The sequence below is a fragment of the Papio anubis genome, chromosome 7 (genome assembly GCF_008728515.1).
Source record: "Papio anubis isolate 15944 chromosome 7, Panubis1.0, whole genome shotgun sequence".
Classification (NCBI taxonomy): Eukaryota; Metazoa; Chordata; class Mammalia; order Primates; family Cercopithecidae; genus Papio; species Papio anubis.
This window is the reverse complement of record NC_044982.1, coordinates 49,824,737-49,847,428: the sequence shown is the minus strand read 5'-3', so window position 1 is coordinate 49,847,428 and position 22,692 is coordinate 49,824,737. Positions and strand designations below refer to the sequence as shown.

At 43.8% G+C, this 22,692-nt stretch overlaps 1 pseudogene; it reads right to left on the bottom strand.

Annotated features, from left to right (window-relative positions):
• Positions 1-16,198: 16,198 nt before the first annotated feature.
• LOC110743783 lies at positions 16,199-18,656 on the bottom strand (annotated as a pseudogene).
• Positions 18,657-22,692: the final 4,036 nt, after the last annotated feature.

The window sequence follows — 22,692 nt, the reverse complement described above, 5'->3', positions numbered from 1 at the left end:
GAAGGAAGGAAGGGAGGGAGGGAGGGAGGGAAGGGAAGGGAAGGGAAGGGAAGGGAAGGGAAGGGAAGGGAAGGGAAGGGAAGGGAGAGAGGGAAGGAAGGAATTTAAAAAGGGAACATTGTAGAGAAACAGGACCTGGCCTAAAGGAGTGACTAGCTAAATCCTAGACTTGTTCTCATGGTCAGCCTTTCCCTGCCATGTGAGTGACTTTCCCTCTTGCGCTTGTCATAGAGGAGTAATTGTCCTTTCCCCCAGCATATGTTCTATTGCAGATTTTGTTATCTTTTCTCCTTTGAAACTTGAGTTTGTTGTTTACATGACACTGTTTCTTTACAAATGGCCTTCTCCTGCCCACACGTGTGTATGTGGGGGTGGAGTGGGAGTCCTTACTCCTATGGGAAGGGGGAAAAAAGAGGTGGAGAATGGAGAGAGGCTATTCGTCATTAGAAAGGTTTGGCAGAAGAATTAGACCCTCGGGATTATAAATTTAGGTCTCAGTGTGAGTTCAAGTTGAATGTGAAAGTTAGGGCCCCTAGAGTTCTGCCTTTCATTCACCCCTCAAAATCCGATTGCTGTTACTGTCACAGAAAGTTGTACATGCACCCCAAGTGGCAAGAGCCATGATTTGGCTTCTACATAGCTGCAGCTATCAAGAAAAAGTCTAAATCTTGTCTTCTCAGACAGCTACTTTTCTTGTCTAAACATCTTTCCAACCAGAAGCTATATTTAATATTGCAAACAACTACTCCCATGGTATATAGGTCATGGATTTATTGCCAAGAACAGCATCCATTCCACCTAGTTTAAGCATGAAATGGCTGACAGAATTACGAGGAGGGTGAAGAGACAGACTCTAGGTTTAACCTTCCCAAAGATGACTCTCAAAACTTCTCTGCAGAGCCTGGCCACCAATAGAACTGCGGCCTTCGGCAACCAGGAAGCTCCCTAACAAGATGGGAAGCTACTGCTTTTGTCCCCAATTCCAGAACCATGACACCCCTGCCACTCTCAGAAGCCACCATGGTCGGGAAGTTACTGCAACCGCTATAACCAGAACCATGCCTGTGCCTACTAGAATCCACACAAATTAAATGGCCTCCCCAACACTGCCTTTCAACACACACAACGCTAGTGATTACACACAGGGAAACTAAGTATCTCCAACCAGGCTTGCCCGCAAAAACAATAGAAAATGTAGGCTGTGTCTCACTGCCACCTTCTGAATCCCACATGAGTATATATGAATGGCCGAACTGTGCTCACGTCCAGAACCCTCACTGCAAGGGCATTTGGGAAGCCCAGTTTTAATTGTCCCGCCTCTGCAGTCAGTACACAAGACATTCTAGAAGGCAGTTGCATTGGCCAGGCACGGTGGCTATGCCTGTAATCCTAGCACTTTGGGAGGCCAAGGCAGGTGGATCAGCTGAAGTTGGGAGTTCGAGACCAGCCTGACCAACATGGAGAAACCCCATCTCTACTAAAAATACAAAATTAGCCAGGTGTGGTGGCGCATACCTGTAATCCCAGCTACTGAGGCAGGAGAATCACTTGAACCCTGGAGGCGGAGGTTGGGGTGAGCCGAGATCGCGCTATTGCACTCCAGCCTGAGCAACAAGAGCAAAACTCCGTCTCAAAAAGAAGGAGGGGGGAAAAAAAAAAAAAAGGCAGTTGCATTAAATGTTGAGCATCGATACACTGTATCCTCTACTCTTCAACAATTACAGAAATGAAAACATGGGTTTTTTTTATTTTGAAAAAGCATATTTATAAACTACACAAGAGCAATTTTTTTTAAAAACCAAAAACCAAATGCACCTTCAGAAGTGGGTAAATTAGTAATGCAGGATTTTTCAACAAGGGTTTATGGGTACTGAGATCAATCCAAAACAATGGGGGTTAAGAATTCTATATTTCTGGCCAGGCACGGTGGCTTAAGCCTATCATCCCAGCACTTTGGGAGGCTGAGGCAGCGAGAAGATCATCTGAGATCAGGAGTTCGAGACCAGCCCGGCCAACATGTATCTATTTATGTGACATCCAAAGCACACTAATCAGTACATTGATTAGAACATGAGGAAGAGCAAAAGATAGCCAGTTTCACCCACTGATGACATGAAAGCTAGGTGAGGACTTCTCTGAAGACAAAAAACTTTGTTTTTAGTTTAAAAAAAAAAAAGCTTTGAGTTACTTATGACTTTCAGCATAGACATTAACTGTTCTAATATTTTCATTTATTTACTTATTTCACGTTTTTAAACTGAGAAGGGAAACTATTATTTCGTCAATGGAATGGGTTAAAGATGCAGAGTGATCTTGCCAGTCTGCAGGAATTGGATCTGCATGCATGAGCAGTTGAATCAGCATGCTTCCAAAAAGATCAGAAGGCCTCCATGTAGGAAAGTAATGCAAAACAGAAACCAGAGCATCTTCTGCTGCTTTTTTGTCATTTGAGAAGTCATTCTAGGACTACTTGGGTGTGAGTGGAAGCACATCCTTGGGACACTGCCTGAAGGCAGAGTAGGAAGTATGAGAACTGGGACAGTTATTTATGCTACAAGAAAAGAGCAGCTTACAATAACAATTTCTGGGAATTCAAAATCAAATGACCCGGGAGACTCCAAGACACACTCTTCCAAGGCTCTCAGAAGCTGAGTGAGCACTTACAAAGAAAAGCATTCCCTATGACCAAATAACAGAGACCACTAATTACAGAAGAGACAGGAGGTACAAAGAAGCAGAAAGACACAGCAGAAATTATCCTGCGGAGAACCCTCCCAAAGCCTCATGCAGTTCACGATGGAAGTCAGAAGTCCAACCGAGAAGCAGAGCATGAAACAGGGGCCTGAGTCCTGATGGCCATGTAGAGTGCAGTTCCCTGACATCCCCCGCATCAAGGTCAATCCCATTGTGCCTTGAGGGGAAGCAGAATCAATTGTTTGAAAGCTTTGAGTTACTTATGACTTTCAGCATAGACATTAACTGTTTTAATATTTTCATTTATTTACTTATTTCACATTTTAAAAAGTATCTGGCATGTGTCAAGGAATATGAAAAACAGGACACTTTAAGGGGTTTATACTTTTATGAGGACCTAAGATAGGCAAAGGAGCAATTGCATTATAAGGTGTACTTGCTCTAATAAGGGAAACATAGAGGGTTGTACGGGAAACCTATCTAGACTCAGAGTGGAGGATGTCAAAGAAAGCTGGCTGGCAGAGGGGACTAACTGAGCTGGAAGGAGGAGGAGAGTTAGGAGGAGAGGGCGGATGACTAGGGAGTGCTAGAGAAGAGGGGAAAGAGGGTTCAGAAACAGGGATGAGCAAGTGCAAAGCCTTGAAGGGGAGAGGACAGCACGTTCAAGGAATTTATAAAGTAATTCTGAGTGATTGAAATGCAGAATTTAGGTCAGGTGTGGTGGCTCACACCTGTAATCCCAGCTCTTGGGGAAGATGAGGTGGGAGGAACACTTGAGGACAGGGGTTTGAGACCAGCCTGAGCAACATAGTGAGACCCCCCCCCCACCACTACCCCACCCCAGCCGCCACTCCCTGTCTCTGAAAAAAGAAAAAGAAAAAAACTAACTGGGTGTGGTGGTGCAAGCCTGTAGTCCCAGCTACTCCAGAGGCTGAGGTGGGCTTAAGCCCAGGAGTTTCAGGCCACAGTGAGCTATGATCGCACTACTGCACTCCAGCCTGGGTGACAGAGTAAAACCCGTCTCAAAAACAAGTGCAGAATTTGAGTGGAAGTGGCAAGAAATGAGGCTAGTGAAGCATAAACCAGCTGATAACAATCTTGAGAGCCACAGTGAAGAGTTGGGTTTTATCTGGAGGGCAGTGGGAAACTAGGGGAAGGACTTTAAGGTGGAGAGTGATGCCACGTAAACTTCAAATGACCATGGTGACAGCAATGTGGGGAATAGACTGGGTTGGGATTGGGGTGGGGCACGATGGGAAGACGAGAACCCTATCAGAGGTGGTTGCAGTTACACAGGGTAATCGTATGGTCTGAACTAGGTAGATAACAGTGCGGAGAAAGAAAAATGAACATATTCTAGAAACCAAACCCTGAACAGACTCTTAACACTGCCCAGCCATCCTGGCAAGCATGACTTCTCACTCTCCAAGACAAACATCCCAAGCTTTCTTCTCCACACTTCACCTCCCATTCCTCCACCTCTTAGCTATCCAATATAATCAAGAAAATAGAAGCCTTTAGACACGATTTCCCTTTTCCCTTACCATCTGCTTCTGTGTCTATCTTCCCCTCTTCCACTCCTGAACCGCCACTTTCTCAAGGACTCTGCCCCTTTATTTCTGTCCTCTTCTGTATCCTTTCATTGCGCTCTCACTCTCTCTCTCTCTCTCTCTCTTTCTTTGTATCACACACTCTGATGTTCTTCATCTGGAGAGATGCTTTTCCTTACACTTCAGCCCTTTCCTGTTACAATCCTTCATACCCTGGGTCTGCCTCTTTCCCAGCTCACCTGGGTTTGTTCTACTCCTTGCGCCTACACTTCAGCCACCCTGGCTCCAAACACTCTAAGCCCTTTCACCTGAGGGCCTCTGTAAAAACTGCCCCGTATGCCTGTAAAAGAGTGTTCCTTTGTACTAGGTTGAATAGTGTCTCCACAAAATTCTGGCCTTATTTGAAAATAGGATCTCTGTAGATCCCAATTTATTAAGGTGAAGTCACACTTCACTTTAGGGTGAACCCTAAATCTAATGATTAGTAAACTCATAGGAGGAGAGGACACACAGAATAGAGACATGGAGGGAATGTGACCATGTGGAGGTGGAAACTGGAGTGATGTGTCCATAAGCCAAGGAATGACAAGAAGTGTCAGTTTTGATTGAGGAGAAAGGAAAAAAAAAATGATTAGGCAGACAGGGTGGCTCTTTGGTTGAATCCTTTCAAACAAAAAAACAGCCTGCAGGGACAGATAAGGGAACTTGCACAGGAGGGCTTGCCTGAGACATGCTACAGCCATAGAGATAAGAAAAGCTACACAGGTGACTTGCCCAGACATGCCCGCAATGGAAAATTCCATCCCTGACGCATGTGCAGTAAGGGGAACCAAGCAATATGGAGTAACTCAAGCTACGGGCCCACATGCCCACTAGGAAGACGGGGTGGAGCTACCAGAAATGTGTGCCTTAGGCAAATGAGACACCCAGCCCTCATCAATTTCCTGTAAAAGCCTTTGCATGCAACTGTAAAACGACAGCCCTCTTCCAGGTCCCCTCTCTGCAGCAAAGAACTTCTTTGGCTTTTTAAACTTTCGCTCCAACCTCACCCATTATGTCCAGGGTCCTGAGACAAAGAACTCTGGGTGATACCTTATCATGAGAAACTGCTACATTGTGGCATATTGGTGAGACTGTAACAGTTTGAGGGAATTTGTTACTGCAGCCCTAGGAAATTAATACATCATTCTTCACCGGTGACTCATCCCTTCTCAGGCATCTCTTCCTAAAGAGGTCCTTCCCTGGCCACCTTACCTAAGAGTATTGCTATTTTTCTCCTTTGTTGAAACTAGTTTCTTTATAGCCCTTAGCATGAGAGGAAGTCATATATGTAATGTTTCATTTTGGGTTTTGTTATCTGTTTCACACACTAAACTGTAAGCTCCCAGAGGGCAGAGACCATTATCTACCTTTCTAGTACTGGCCTGAAACATGGTCAGTATCCAGTAAATGTTTGACAAACTAGTGAAATAGTGAGTGAGTGAATGAATGAATGAATGAATGAATGGGATATTCAGAAGCTAGAGTGGACAGCACTTGTGACTGGTTTGATGTGAGGAAAAGGGGCTGCAGTGGGCAGAAATTCCAGGTTCTGGCTTGAGTCCTTAGTGGATTTGGGTGTCCTGAGCACGAGGAAGAGCAAGTTTAGAAGAAGGATAGTGAGCTCAGTGTTAGAGTTTTGAGTCTCAGGTGCCCATGGGGCATTTAAAAATAGATGTCCAGTAGCTGGTATCCCAGTTCCCACCTTTCTCTGCTCTCACTCCTATCCCCCTTCCCAGTCTATTTGCAACACAATAGCCAGAAAGAGCCTTTAGAAATACAAGCAGGTGACATCGCCCTCTGCTCACCATCCTCTGATAGTGCTAACATCTTATTTATTTACTGTCAGACCTCCCCAATTCTAGTGACCTCTATGCTTCATGAGGGTGGGATTTTTGTCTGTTTTGTTCACTACTTGTACATCCAGCACCTACAACAAGTGTTTGGAAGACAGGAGTAGTCAGCAAAATATTTGCGAAATAGAGAGATGATACTCCAGTAGGAATCCGGATTATGGGTCTGGCACTCAGTAGTGAGTTCTGGTCTAGAGATGAGGACTGGAGGCTACCAACATATAGGCGGTACATGAAACCCTTGCAGTGGATGTGACCTCCCATAGGAAGGACACAGAGTAGGAATAAATGAGGGGCAAGGAAAGGGCCCTGAGAAACATCCATCTTTAAGAGAAGGGCAGAGATGAGGCCAGGTGCTGTGGCTCATGCCTGTAATCCCAGTACTTTTGGAGGCCAAGGGGGGCAGATCACTTGAGGTCAGGAGTTCGAGACTAGCTTGGCCAACATGGTGAAACCCCATCTCTACCAAAATACAAAAATTAGCTGGGCATAGTGGCACACGCCAATAATCCCAGATACTCAGGAGGCTGATGCAGGAGAATCGCTTGAACCCGGGAGGCAGAGTTTGCAGTGAGCCGAGATCATGCCACTGCACTCCAGCCTAGGTGACAGAGCGAGACTCCATCTCAAAAAAAAAAAAAAAAAGAGAAGGTCAGAGAAACTGATGTCCCCAAAAGAAAAAAGGAAGAAGCCTGTGTGATACCAAAAGACCAAGAGGAAAGGGCATTTTGGAGAGGGGTGATCCAAGGTCAAAGCCACTAAGAAGCAGCAGTCTGAGAACAGAGATGTGAGGGTGGTTTCCTAGGATGACAGTGGAGAGTCCGATTTCGGTCTGGAGGAATGAGTGGGAAATTAGGATATGAAGACAGGAGCTGAGCAACTGACATGGACAACTCACCAAGAATTCAGACTGAGAAGGAGAGTGAGGATGATTACTGAAGGAGAACTTGGGGATCAATATGGATGTTTTAGTTTAATGATTGGAGCCAGCGGAGCCAGCTTAAATGTGGATTTGGAACAAGTGAAGAAAAAGCTTTCAAGCCGGGCGCGGTGGCTCAAGCCTGTAATCCCAGCACTTTGGGAGGCTGAGACGGGCGGATCACAAGGTCAGGAGATGGAGACTATCCTGGCTGACACGGTGAAACCCCGTCTCTACTAAAAAAAAATACAAAAAACTAGCCGGGCGAGGTGGCGGGCGCCTGTGGTCCCAGCTACTCCGGAGGCTGAGGCAGGAGAATGGCGTAAACCCGGAAGGCGGAGCTTGCAGTGAGCTGAGATCTGGCCACTGCACTCCAGCCTGGGCGACAGAGCCAGACTCAGTCTCAAAAAAAAAAAAAGAAAAGAAAAAGCTTTCAGACACAAGTGAGGGACGGAGATGCCTGGCAGAGTGCGGAGAACAGGCTATAAAACAGGTAAAGACTGGGGGGAGCCCTTCTGTGAAGGAGAGATACAGAAAGATGGGGCAGTAGTGTATGACAACGAGCACTTATTTCTTGCTTACACACCTGTGATAAGACTAGAGTTTGGCTGATCCAGGTTAGGCACAGCTGGACTTGGCTTCAGGCTATTTAGAATGTCTCATTTCCTGGGACTGGCAGAGCAGGATGTCTTTCTCATTGCCATGACAGGAGCCAAGAGGGAAAACCCAGCTATGCAAGCACATCTCTATGCAGCGTGTTTGGGAAGTAGCAAGTAGGTCTGAGTGCCTCATAAATAGGAGTGAAGGCTACAGTGATGGGGAAAGAGTATGGAATGGCTGGTGGGGCCATCTACAGAAGGGTGTTGTACGCCACGCTCAGGGCTTTGAACTTTAGAAGAGAGTTGAAGCAACATGAGGCCAGAGGAACAGACGGGTTTGGGGTATTCAGGGTTACCCAAGGTATATTTAGCCCTTCAAATAGCAGCCAGATGCCAAACAAATAATGAGAACCTGTTCCATCGACCGCCTGCTTCCTGTTTCAGGCTACCTCGCCCAAACCTGAAAGAGCGATCTTTGAGATGACTTTGCAGTTGCCTTTTCCTCTTTTCTCTCCTAACCAGCTGGCTTTTCTCTCTTAACCAGCTGGCTTTTCTCTCCTAACCAGCTCCCAGGGTATTGAATGGTGACCTCTCTATGCTGAGATAGGGCTACATTAACATCTGCAAGGCCCTCTTCACTCCTGCCTGTGGCAGCCAAGGAGTGGAATGTCCCCGTAGGCCCCCCTGCTAACTTAGGCTTGGTCTTGAACGTGACTTTCAATTTATCCCTGAATTGGAGTAGAGAGGATTTTTGCATTTCTCCATATTTTCAAAGTGTTGGCAGATACCATCTATAGGAGCCTGAGTTAGTCTGGCAGAGAAATACACACGATCTCTTTGGAATGTTTGATGCCCTTGGAGGCTGGTGATAATGGCAGTCCCCAGCCCAGGGTCAACTCTCAACATCACTGTGTGTTCTGGATGGTATTTGATAAGCACCAAGAAAGAGAAGGAGACCTCAGCATCATGAAGCTGTTTCTTCCTGGATTGTTTATATGCTCTTGCCTTTCCTTCCATAACTCAGAGCTAGTGCAGGGGTGGGTGCCTGTGGTTCAGACATTGCCTCTGTTCCCAGATCCTTCGTGCCCTGGCACTGTGCTTGCAAGATGCAACATTGCTTTCCCCCATCTCATATGCTGGCCAGAAGCAGGACACCCCAGCATCCCAAAGTTCCATAGGTCCACATGAGGAACACTCCATTTGCTACTACTTTTCGGCTACAATCTTATTTCTTTGCCTTTGGAGAGTGGCATAAAGCTTCCCACATAGTTCTCTACCTACACATTCAGAATGAAGTGCGTAATTTTTTGGTAAATTGCGAAGTTTCTAGGGCAAGTCAGTGATCCACACTGAGCTTTCAGACATTACTCACTAAGTCTGTTGTCCAAAATGCCTTTGCATTGCACTGACATAACCTATTTGTTTTCTTGAGATGACTGTGTGTTTCCCAGGTTATTAAGGTGGAGCTTGGCCAGCCCACTCCAGCCTTCTGAATGTGCAGAGCACCTGCTTTCTGTGTCTTAAGGCATTCTCTTCCAGGAGCAGTAGCCTTGGGTGAGGAGCTAGGGTGTGGCATGTGTTTAGGAGTTCATGATCCCATCTTTCCTTCTCATTTGGGAGACCCCTGCAGGGTCTTGGACCTGACCTCTCTGAGCATCAGCTTCATCTAGAAAATGTAGGCAATAATATTTCCTCTATAGCATGCTGAGGGGATTCGATGATATAATAAATGCAAACTGGCCCATGCTAAGTGCTCATTCAGAATCTATTGCTGTTATTATACCACAAGCCAGGACTAGGCAGTGGATTTCCCCCGACTGTTACTCCCTTCTGTCTTATTCCATTTGGGATGCTAGAACAGAATAACATTGAATGACATATAAACAATAGACATGAATTTCTCAGGAGTCTGGGAAGTCCAAGATCAAGGTGCTGGCAGACTCAGTGTCTAGTGAGGGCCTGTTTCCTGGTTCCTTGAGGGGCATCATCTTGCTGTGTCTTCACATGGCATAAGAGAGATCTTGGGGGTCCTTTTTTTTTTTTTTTTTTTTTTTTTTTTTAGATGGATTCTGGCTCTGTTGCCCAGGCTGGAGTACAGAGGCGCAATCTCAGCTCACTGCAAGCTCCGCCTCCCAGGTTTATGCCATTCTCCTGCCTCAGCTTCCCGAGTAGCTGGATTACAGGCGCCCGTCAACATGCCTGGCTAACTTTTTTGTATTTTTAGTAGAGATGGGGTTTCACTGTGTTAGTCAGGATGGTCTCGATCTCTTAACCTCGTGATCCACCCACCCCGGCCTCCCAAAGTGCTGGGATTACAGGCGTGAGCCACCATGCCCGGCCGGGGGTCCTTTTTATAAGGGCACTAATCCCATTCATAAGGGCTTCCCCATCATAACCTAATTACCTCCCAGAGGCCCAATCTCCAAATACCATCAGCTTGGGGATTAGGATTTCAACAGAGGAATTTGGGGGAAACACAAGCATTCAGTCATAGCACCTTCCTTCCCTCATTCCTGGACAATTTATTTCCCTTCTGGCTCAAACTCTGTTAGACTCAGCCTGTGGGCCACTCTGTGCTGCCCTCCATTTCCAGCCAGAGTGGCTCCAGTGACAGCTTGACCACTCCCCGGGTCATGGATCAAGGTCACTGCTGCTGCTGCTGTCACCCCAGCAGACAGAGGAGTCCACTGGCTGGATTGTTCTCTCAGGCAGGGGTGCTGGCCTCCCCAATGGCTGCACAGAGACAGGTAATGCAATCCACAGTGCAAAAAGGTAAACTACCTATGGGCCAGACTCTAGCCAATGGAAGACAGGGATGGAAGGCAACTCTTGGGATCACTTATCTCCCTTTCTTCTCCTGGACAGACTGTGATGCAGTTCACATGGTCTTTCTAATGAACCCCACAGGATTGAGCAATCAGTGGCCCCTGTTTCGAAGCTGAGACCAGCTCAGTAACATGCTCCCATATTTATCTCACTGCTTCTCTGCCTCAATCGACTTTCCCCTCACTTCTGCTTCCCTAGGATTGTAACCTGCACCCCAATAAAGGATAACCATGTAAACGATTGCCTTGGACACTGCCTTTTAGAGGACTTGGGCCAAGATGCACAGATATTTTTTTCCTAGCATACCTGGCAGGTGGTCATAAATGTGAGACAAAGACGTGGGAGGACAATGATGAGCAGAGCATAAGGAGCTCACCATGTCATGGCCAGTCTTTCCACCATGGCTTCAAGCACTCTTTTCTCTGTGAGTTGGTTTGCATTCATGTATGTTGGTTTTAGTCTTTCCTCCTGGAACACATGGTGTGAGTCCACTACTCCTCTACTAATAGTACTTTTCATTTTTTATCCACAACAATGGCCTTCCTCAGTTTTCTCCAAGTTAGACACAGCTAATCTCTTTATTCATTAAAAAAATGGTTTCTAGGCTCACACCTCCCATTGTTGTCACCTTCCAGGGCCGTGGTGTCCAAAATCAATGTTCCTGTTGAAAGGCAGCTTCCAAAACGAGATCCAATGTTGCAGGTGTAAACTGAGCAGGACAGAGGCTGCATGTGCCATGCTTTGGCCCCTCCCTTTGCTGACAACTGCATTAGATTAACCATCAACTCTCACCTGATCCACTGCATCTGAAGCATGGTCATCACCTCATTCTTATCAAATAGCAGAGGGAAGCCAGTTTTCAAAAAAAATAATAACAACATTTATTACGTAACTCCTTTTCAAAGTTTCCTAATCCAGAAAACTGGGCAGTACATTGACATCATAGAAAGAAAATTCATGAGTTTTGGGGTCCAGTGAAATTGGATTTGAATCTAGGCTCTCACTGGGAAAATTGTATAGCCAAATGCAGAAGAATGCAACTGAGCCCCATTTCTCCCCATATACAAAACCAACTCAAAGTGGATTAAAGACTTAAACATAAGACCCAAAACTATAGAAATACTAGAAGAAAACCTAAAAGAAAACTCTCCCAGACATTGGTCTAGGCAAATAATTTGTGACTAAGTCCTCAACAACACAGACAACAGAAACAAAAATAGATAAATTGGACTAAACTTAAAAGCTTCTATACAGCAAAGAAAGCAATCAACAGAGTGAAGAGAAAACTTGTTGAATGGGAGGAAATATTTGCAAACTATTCGTCTGAAAGAAACTAATTCCAGAATATATGAGGAACTCAACAGGACAAAAAGGTCCTATTAAAAAGTGAGCAAAGGAAATGAATAGATAGTTCTCAATAGAAGACATACAAATGGCCAACAGGCATGTGAAGTATATTTTTTGAATGCTCAGTATGACTAATCCTCAAAGAAATGCAAATCAAAACCACAATGAGATATCATTTTAGCCCCACCAGAATAGCTATTACTAAAAAGACAAAAATTAACAGATACTGGTGAGGATGCAGAGAAAAGGGAACTCTTACACATGGTTGGTGGGAATGTAAACTACTAAAGCCACTATGGAAGATTGCATGGAGATTTCTCACAAAATGAAAAATAGAATGACCATTTGATTCAGCAATCCCTCTACTGGGCATCTACCCAAAGAAAATGAAATTAACATATCAAAGGGATACCTGCACTCACATATTTATTGCAGCACTATTCACAATAGCAAAGCAATAGCAATAGCAAAGATATGGAATCAGCAGATGAATGAGTAAAGAAAATGTGGTATATATACACAATGGAATACTATTCTGCCATAAAAAGAATTAAATCCTGTCATTTGAAGCAACATGGATGGAGCTGGAGGTCCTTATGTTAAGTGAAATAAGCCAAGCACAAAAAGACAAATATCGCATGTTCTCACTTATATAAGGGAACTAGAAAATTTGATCATATGAAGGAAGGAAGTGGAAAAATAGCTAACAGAGACTAGGAAGGATGAGTGGGGTGACGGAGGAGGAAGAAGAGAACTGGGTTAAAGGGTACAAACATACAGTAAAAACGGAATAAATTCAATGTTTGATAGCAGAGTAGGGTGACTATACTTAACAAAAATGCATTGTACCTAGATGCCCTGAAAACCCTGACTTGATCGTTATGCATTATATGTATGGAACAAAATTTCTCATGTGCCTCATACGTTTGCATGAATAACTAAAAAATAAAACTTTGTGACCTTAGGCAAGTGACAATTTCAATGAGCCTGTTTTCTCTTCTTTAAAATAGAAATATTGAAATCTACCCCACAAGACTACTGTTAGCATTAAATTAGATAATATAACAGTGAGTGCTCAATAAGTGTTGGCCTTGTCCATCCTACTCATTGAGCCTCTGCTTCCTTAAGGGTGGCTTTGAGACACAGAGAAAGTGCTCTGGACTGGTCATGAAGAAACTTGGATGCTGGTCCCAATTTTCTTTCTTCACATAGCATGAGGACTATGATTTTTGTTCTACATGGTCTTTAGGGCTAATATGATATCAAAGAGATAGTGCAGGTAGAAGTGCCTTACAAAGGGTGAGATAAACATAGGGACCTTTATTTTATTTTTACTTAGCTGATATTCCAAGTGCATTTACTATGGGTCAGGCACTGTGCTAGGCAGAGTGGATACAGTAGTGTAAAAACTAACCACAACCTATCCTGTACTATATCGTGACTTTAAGGAGGCTAGGGCTAGTGTCTCCATTTATTCATGGGGTTGGAGGACGTTTTCAAGTCTTCTTTTCATGGATAGGCCCAGCTAGATTTCAGCTTGGCTTTTCAGGCTGAAATAATATGAAATAATTCAGCCTAATATGAAATAAGTTAGCTGCTGGGGCTACTTTCTGGGCTGTGTGGGGTGAAGCCACCAGCAGATGGTAATTCTGTTCTTGCAGAGCACTGAGTTTGAATCCAACTGTGCAACCTTCTAGTTCAGCAACCTTACCCAGATCCCTGATCTTCCCTGAGCCTTATTGCTACCCTGTAGAATGGGCACATTCCCTATATGGGAATATACTTTGGTAATAAACATGACAGTTGATACTCCATCTATTTCATTCCTTCACCATTGTATAGTGGCAGAATTACCATCTGAAGAAACAAAGATGCTTCCAGAAGCTATTTTAAAATAGGTGGGTAATTTTGATACTGTGGACTATAAACAACAAAACTGGATGAAACTCAGTACTGCAGTAAAAAATTCATGATGGGCCGGGCGCGGTGGCTCATACCTGTAATCCCAGCACTTTGGGAGGCCAAGGTGGGCGAATGATAAGGTTAGGAGTTTGAGACCAGCTTGGCCAACATGGTGAAACCCCGTCTCTACTAAAAAATTAGCTGGGCGTGGTGGCAGATGCCTGTAATTACAGCTACTCGGGAGGCAGAGGTTGCAGTAAGCCGAGATCACTCCACTGCAGTCCAGCCCGGGCGACAGTGCAAGACTGCCTGAAAAAAAAAAAAAAAAAGATGATGGTTGTTTGGGTGGTTTTCTTTCCAATAGATTGCGGGCTTCTCAAGGGTAGGGACTTTGACAGGCTTGGCACATAGTAGGCATGCAAGCAGTGCTTACCTTGATGCATAGAAGTTTGTCATGTCAGTCAGTCAGTCAGTGAATAAAGAAAGCAATATTCTAAGCAAAGTGCAATGTTCTGGACCCCCAAAAATAGCACTGCGTGGTTAGGAAAATGAGAAGTTCAAAAATGCAAAGGATATAGGCAAGAATTTGTGGGGCTAAGTTTAGGGCAAATGATACCATCTTGACAGTGAAGAGTCTTTTATGTCATAGTAAAGATTTTTTTAAATTAATAGACTTTTTTTGAACAATTTTAGATTTATAGAAAAATTGGTTGGAAAATACAGTTTCCACCCTCTCTTATCCCCTCTTCTCTTCCCCATCAGTTTCCCTCATTAATATCTTGCATTAGTGTGATACATTAGTTACAATTGATGAGCCAATATTGATACACTATTATTAACTAATATCTATAGTTTACATTAGGATTCACTCTTGGTGTTGTTCAGTTTTACGGGTTTCGACAAATGCACACCGTCATATACCCACAAGTGTGAGTCACACAAAAACAACCTCATTGCCCTAAAAGTCTACTATTTTCTATCCGTTAATCCTCCTCCATCTTCCCTGAAGCCCTTGGCAACCATGGATCTTTCTACTGTCTATATTTTTGCTTTTTACAGAATGTCATATAGTTGGAATCATATAGTATGTAGCCGTTTCAGAATTACTTTTTCTTTTTTTTAAAAAAAGAATTTTTAGAGGCAGAATCTCACTTTGTCACCCAGGCTGGGGTACAGTGGGATGATCATAGCTCACTGCAGCCTTGAACTCCTGGGATCAAGGGATCCCCCTACCTCTGCCTCCTGAGTAGTTTGGACTATAGATGCTAGTTACCTGGCTAATATAGGCCTGGCTAATATTTTTATTTTGTAGAAACAGGACCTTGCTACATTGCCCAGGATGGTCTCAAACTCCTGGCCTCAAGTCATCTTCCCATCTCATCCTCCCAAAGTACTGGGATCACAGGTGTGAGTCATACTGTGCTTGGTCCAGACTAGCTTATTTTACTTAGCAATGAGCATGTAAGGCCCCTCTGAGTCTTTTTGTGGCTTGATAGCTCACTTCTTATTACAGACTAATATTCCATTATATGGATATACTTGAGTTTGTTTATCCATTTGCTTATTGAAGGATATCTTGGTTGTTTTCAAATTTTCGACAATTGTAAATGTCAGGTTTTTGTGTGGGCATACATTTTCAACTCATTTTTGTAAAACACCAAAGAGTGTGATTGCTGGGTCATAGGGTAAGACTATGTTTAGCTTTGTAGGAAACTGCCAAACTGTCTTCAATAGTGGCTATACCATTTTGTATTCCCACCAGCAATAAACGAGAGTTCCTGTTGCTCTATATCCTCACCAGGATTTGATGTTGTCAGTGTTTTGGTTTTTATCCATTCTAATAGATATGTAATTGTACCTCACTGTTGTTTTAATTTGCAATTCCCTAATGTTGAGCATCTTTTCATGTGCTTAATTGCCATCTCTATATCTTTTTTGTTGAGATATCAATTCAGATCTTTCACCCAGTTTTAAATGGGGTTGTCTGTTTCCTTATTGTTAAATTTGAGGAGTTCTTTGTGTATTTTGAATACAAGTACTTTATCAGGTAGGTGTTTTGCAAATATTATCTCCCAGTCTGTAGCTTGTCTCTTCATTCTCTTAACAGTGTCTTTTGCAGAGCAGAAGTTTTTAATTCTAATAAAGTTCAACTTTTTGATTTTTTTCTTTCTTTCATTAATCATTTTTGTGTGTGTGTTGTATCTAAAAAGTCATCACCCAATCCAATGTTATCTAGATTTTCTCATATACTATCTCAAAAAGTTTAATAGTTTTGCATTTTACTTTAGGCTGATGATCCATTTTGAATTAATTTTGCAAAAGGTGTAAGATTTACATCTAGATTCTTTTTCTTTTTCCTTTCTTTGCATGGTCCAGTTGTTTCAGCACCATTTGTTGCAAAGAATATCCTTTCTCCATTGAATTGCCATTACTCCTTTGTCAAAAATCAGTTGGCTATACTTGTCTGTTTCTGTGAGTCTATTCTGTTTCATTGATCTATTTGTCTATTCTTTCACCAATACCATACTGCCTCGATTACTGTAGTTTTATCATAAGTCTTGAAGTTGGCTAGCTTCAGACCTCTGACTTTTTCTTCAATATTGTGTTTACTCTTCTTGGTTTTATTTGCCTTTCAATATAAACTTTCTTTTTTTTAACTCAAGATTTTATTGTCTTCCTAATCAAACAAAAGATGACACTTAGAACTGGATGACTTGGCCCTCTCTCTTCTTAACTCCTCCCCATTCAAAACGCTTGCATCTCTTCATAACCAGCATTCTTTCAGATCTGCAGTTGGGCTCAATGCACTCAAGCCTTAGCACAATCTTCTTTGTAATTTTAACCTTTTTCCAGAAAATTGGCTTAGTCTTCCCACCACAGCCGCTCTTCTTCCTGTCATAATACCACTTTCCCTGGGCATACAGAGAATCCTTGCCCTTCTTGTGCTGTATCACTTTGTGGGGTTGGTGCTTGCCTCACTTCTTACAGAAAGTGCGGTGGGTTTTAGGAACATTCACCATGTTTGCGGGAGTGCTATCGGTAAGGAAAAAAATAAACATATAAACTTTCCAATCAATTTGTTGATACTCACAAAATAACTTGCTGGAATTCTGATTAGCATTGCATTAAATCTATGGATCATGTTGGGAAGAACTGACATATTAATAATATTTAGCCTTCCTATCCATGAGCAGGGAATATCTTTTGATTTATTTAGCTCTACTTTGATTTCTTTCATAGGTTTTTTAGTTTTTCTAACATAAATGTCGTACAAATTTTGTTAGATGTACACCTAAATATTTTATTTTTTTGGTATGTTAATGCAAAGATGTTTAACTTTGTATTACAGGTGATAGCAAGTCAAAGAGGTTGCTATACAAGAGAATAATATTATACATTATCTTTGAGATGTTTCTACTAACAATGTGGAAGTTGGACTAGATTTGGGTAAGATTGGAGGTAGGAAGACCAGTTAAAAGAATTTTTTTTTTTTAATGTGTACAAACAAAAGTAAAGTCTTTAACCGAGGAATTGGCAGATAGGGAGAACAGGAAGTCTCAGTCAAGAAATCAGGCAAATAGTAAGGATTTGCTATTTAGTAAAGTTCTTTTCCTGAGATGCCTAGGTAGACAGACATTCCAACAGCCTTGATGACTCTACACTAATCTTCACATTCCCCAAAGGGTTGGCATTTAAAGGCCAAAATGATAGTGTTAGCTGTCTGCCCAGCATCCATTTCTCCCCTGCCTCTTCTTCCTTCCCAACACAACCACAATTTTGCTCGAGTGTCTTCCTTTCACACCTGGCCAAGAATTAGAGGGGAAGCCAACTCCAGGAGTGGCTTGGTTGGTCTAAGAGTGACCCCAGCCTCCATGACAGGATGGGATCAGAAATGGACATGTGGGCCATCTGGCCAGTGAGACAAAATAGTCTGACATGGGCTAGACCATTTTTCCTCCATCCTAAGAGAAAGCAACAGGAAGAAACAGTCTTCTGTGTTGCTCTGCAGCTTGTTCCTTTTGTGACTCCCAGAACTGTTGCAGTCGTATTGCTATGAGTCCAAGGATGGGGCCAACAGTGAAGATGGTATAACCCAGAGAAGGCGTTGCTGAGCCACTGAATTTAAAAAAAAAAAAAAAATCACATTTCTTTATTATTTAAGGCAGTTTGAGGTGAGATTTCTGAGATCTGTATCTGAAAGCACTCTATTTGTTACACCCACTCTTACTTAGCAACTGAACTCCAGGAATCTTGCCTGCTATCCACCCACTCCTCTGGGGATGGTAAGTTCTTTCTTAGCATCAAATTAGATCATACCCTGAGAGCAGGACTTTGCCCATTGCTTCACTGCTCTATTTCCCTTACTAGAGCCTGACACTTAGTAGGCACTTGATAAATATCAAATGCACCAGTGAATGAATGAAGTACCCCAAAACTAAATGTTATTTTTATTTTTTAGAGATGAGTTTTGCTATGTTCTGAAACACAGTGGCTATTCACCAGCATGATCATAGTGCACTGTCACCTCAAACTCCCAGGTTCAAGTGATTCTCATGATTCTCCCAACTCAGCCTCCCTGGTGGGCCTACAGGCACATACCACCATGGTGGACAAGAACTAAAATTTGATTCACATTTGTGTAGCCACCCTTCACCCCACACTTTGTTTTATCCCATTAAGATTTACCATTATTGAGTTGTGACTGATATATGCCCTTTGCAAATGCCAAAGATTATAGCAAGAAAGAGCAATATCAGAATAGCTTCTGCATTTACTATATAAGAAGATTGATAGACACACTGTATAATGTTCTCAAAGTTTCCTACACAAAGTCTCCTAAAAGAAAGTTAATGCGCTGGGCGTGGTGGCTCACCCCGGTAATCCCAGCACTTTGGGAGGCCAAGGCGGGCAGATTACCTGAGGTCAGGAGTTTAAGACCAGCCTGGCCAACATGGTGAAACCCTGTCTCTACTAAAATTACAAAAGTCAGCTGGGCGTGATGGTGGGCGCCTGTAATCCCAGCTACTTGGGAGACTGAGGCTGGAGAATCGCTTTAACCTGGGAGGCAGAGGTTGCAGTGAGCTGAGATCACACCACCGCACTCCAGCCTGGGCAACAAGAGTGGAACTCTGTCTCAGAAAACACACACACACACACACACACACACACACACACACACACGGAAAGAAAAGAAAGAAAGTTAATGCCGGAAGAAAAAACAAAACACCTCTCTTAGAGAATTGTCCCGCTTCCTTCTAAAAGGTTGTATGGACTGTCTCCTTGGGTATCCTTTCTTGCTCTGGCTGCCAGGAAGCTCAAGGCCTAATCTGATGCTAAATCACAGTAATTCTATTATACTTCCTAGTCAATGCTTGGTTCTTCCTCGTTTCCATGGCTTTGCTTCTCTAATTTTGGTTGAATGACTTTATTGTGTTTGCCTTTTTGTAAGTTGCTTCAAATCCTTTTCAGAAAGAGGTGCATATAAAAAAAAAATTTTAACAGCTCAATTCTAAAAAGCCATGGTTGGCACCACTTGCTCTTTGTAATAGCCTGGGAGGGCCCCCAAAGTAGCCTGGTGCTTTATCTTTATAAACACATGTCAGCCAGAGCAGCGGTGCTCACCGGAGATCTCAGGAGACAAGGGCAAAAATCACCCGTCATTTTCTACTGAATGGGTGTCTGGAGGACCATTCAGGCTCCTAGTGGCTGGATTTGGTGGGGAGGATTAATGTGGAGAGCCCTTGGAAAATCAGCATTGCTCCTGCCTGCACCAGCTATTGTTCCAGAGGTGAGTGTGCTGTCTATTTTGAAGATAGAATCTCTCTCCTGCCTGGCTCCCAGCCCTGCAAGCTTTGAATGCAGGGTGCTGCGCCCTTTCCCCTGACTCTGGGCCACAGGCCTCTCCAGCCAGCCCCCTGTGCCAACTGGCAGAGGGTGCTCTTGTATAGCAGATCTGACTCCCTCCCCATGCCTGAGCTCCTGATGCCTTTCTGCTCCAGCCTGCTGCCTCGACCTGCTGGGGGCCCAGGAACCCGGCAAGCACAGAGAGAAGGAAAATTCCTGTTTTTCCCCAAAACCTGGCCCCACCTCTCCCTAAAATCACCGCTGAGCTGGCCTCATTTACCTTGAGGCTCGTGTGCCCCTCTCTGTACCCCAATTTCCCCCAGATGTCACAGAGGCTATGTACATGTTGGGGGACTTGGGAGTTCGGCTTGCTTATAGCATATCATACATATGTGTTCACAAGCGGATAGGAGGAGGCAGAGAGAGACAGAGAAAAGAATGGGAAAGATACTGCCTTCTTAGAGCTCTGCAATAATAGATTTCATGATTTAATTGGAAATTTAGTAAATCTGCTAAAACATTTAGTGGTTTAAATTTTTCCTGTTCTGCAAAGAAACAAAGGCTTCTGGTTTACTCTGTGTCTTTCAACAACTTTAATTTCATTTGTAGATTATGGATGGAAGTAGCATTTCCACTCGATTGCATACTGGGCATTAAGAAGACAAAAACCTTCATTGTTTGCAGCCCTCAGAATTTTTTTTCCAGACATTAAGCTGTAGGTGGCATTCTTTATACCTGACATCAGAGCACTTTTGTCAGGCGTTTAGTTGACAGGATTTACTGCAAGCCCGTCCTAGGTGTGTGAAGCAGGGAAAACAAGAAAATATTTCATTCAGGTGGACAGAGAGAGGAGCGCAGAGCCCAATCAGGCCGATCGGGTAACCGCTGCTTTTCAAACTGTGTAATTAAAGATCTTTAGAGTTCTTCGAAGGGAATTAATTAGTAGAGAAAGGCTGTTTTGTTTACAGTCTTTATCATCAACATAATCAAAAGCAAGCCTTGACATTGGTGGCAAATTGGACTGAATTCTCCCGAAGCCAAGAAGGCCTCCTACAGCGCTTTTCTTGTGGTTTAAGGTTAGTTCCATCTGCAGTTAACTTGCCGTTGGGTGTCGGGGACAGAGTGGGATGCAGTGCCTCACGGATGGAATAGGACAGAGTGGGATGCAGTGCCTCGCGGATGGAATAGGGGAGGGGCACACTCAGTATTGTCAGAACACACTCAGCCTTGTTCCCATCACTGATCACCCACCTGTGCGTGGTGCAGCAGTGGGTTGGGATTAATGTTTACATTCACCTGTCTGGATGGCTTGTTCATGAGTGACTATGTTTTCAGGTCTGAACCATGCACCTGGGAATCCCTAAACATCCGGTAACATGTCACAGTGGATGTCACTGTCCCAGCCTAGTGGCATCAGAAATTCAGAAACGCCTGCACTGCTTCACAATAAATGCAATTTTTGGGTCCCACCTAGTCTAGGACCTCCTGGGATAGGGCTCAGGAATCTGTTATTAACTCACTACCCAGGTGCCTCTGATATGCAGCCAGGTTTGGGAACTACTGATCTAAATTATTAGGTAACATGAACATGAAGAGGGGAGAAAGGCAAGGGTGCCCAGGAGATGATCTCAGGCCAGAAAAGGCCGGTCACAACGCATTAGACCCATGGCCTCCGAATAGAGACTGAAGCTGCTGGGTGGCAGGGCAAAAGACTCGAAGGACTATCCTGTGCATCTTGACTGAGCAACAAGGGCCAGTCCCCAAGCTGAGAGAGCCTGCAGGACAGCTCCAGCTCCATTGCCCATGTTCCCCTCAGGATCGCATTTCATGGTACCAGGAAATGTTCCAAAGGAACCACAGATTTAGAGGAAGGAGCTCTAGTTGATCGTATGATTATCCAATGTGTGAGAAGTCAGTCTCAGTGGAATCTGGGTTTAACAGGCCCAATGTGATCTGATGATCTGTGTGAGAATATTCTGGATCCTATCTTGTCTTAGTCATGATAAGTGCTCATTTTCCTCAGTTGTTCCCAGTTGATCCTTACTTGGCCACCGATGCAATCCTTACCCACCATTTTCTCTGGATTTTATAGGAGATCTGGCTCTAGCCCCTGAGCTTCCATTTCAATGAAAAGTTTGTATTGTACAAGTAATACAATGTGGTGTTTTAAAAAATGTTTTTAAACAAGTAGAGGTGTTTAAAGTGAGGAGTGAAAGTTCTTCCTATAATCTCATCCTTCAGAGATAATCCCTGGTAAAGGAGTCAACTACCTCATTTAAAGATGTGGATACTAGGCTTCAGAGAGGTGAAGTCAAGCAGTCATTCTGTGGCGGAGCAAGGGCAGGGATCCCCTACCCCATCGCCCAGTGCTCTTTCCACCCCCTCCTCTGTGTAAGAGGCCTCTCCCAAGCACCTCAGGCCATTAGGAGCTTTTTGATGCCATCAACAGGGAGGTGACTAACCCATTCCTCATGTTCCCAAAACCTGAAGCCACACCTCAACCCCTGATTCTTCCAGATTACAGGGAACACGTCCTATGGCTGATTCCTCCTCCGCCTCCCTGGTCTTTATAGCCATCCATTCATCACCACAAGGTTTCACTTTTCTGCATCGGTTCTCAATGAGGAAAGCAGAATTGTGCAGCGTTCATAACTGTTGACCGGTTGCAGTCGGTGGGTGGAGCAACTGCAGCCATCTTGGAAAATGCCTTGGGAAGAGTCAAGAGGGTGAAGCAGGTTGGGTTATGGCCCTAGGAGAGCGCACTGGGCTATTCTGAGAGTTCTCCTAAGGGCCTTTTCACTTTTCCCTAATATTCCTGGAGACTCAAGCCTTCCCGTGGTTGTCCTATCTTTCTAATGATGGGATGGGGAGTGGGTAGAGTTGTAGAGTTAAATATCCTCAATTTCCAAGTAATGGGGGAGAATCCCGCAGCAGTTTGGTTATAGAGGCAACACTAACAACAGCACCCACGGCAAACTTAGAGGTTTAACAAGAAAGATGGAGGCTGTGTAGAGTCTCACTTAGCCCGTTCACAGTACGTGCAGAGATACAACAATAAGCATCAGTATGTTATCTGCATTAAGCATCCAACATGTGCCAGGCACCAGGATTGGTGCTCC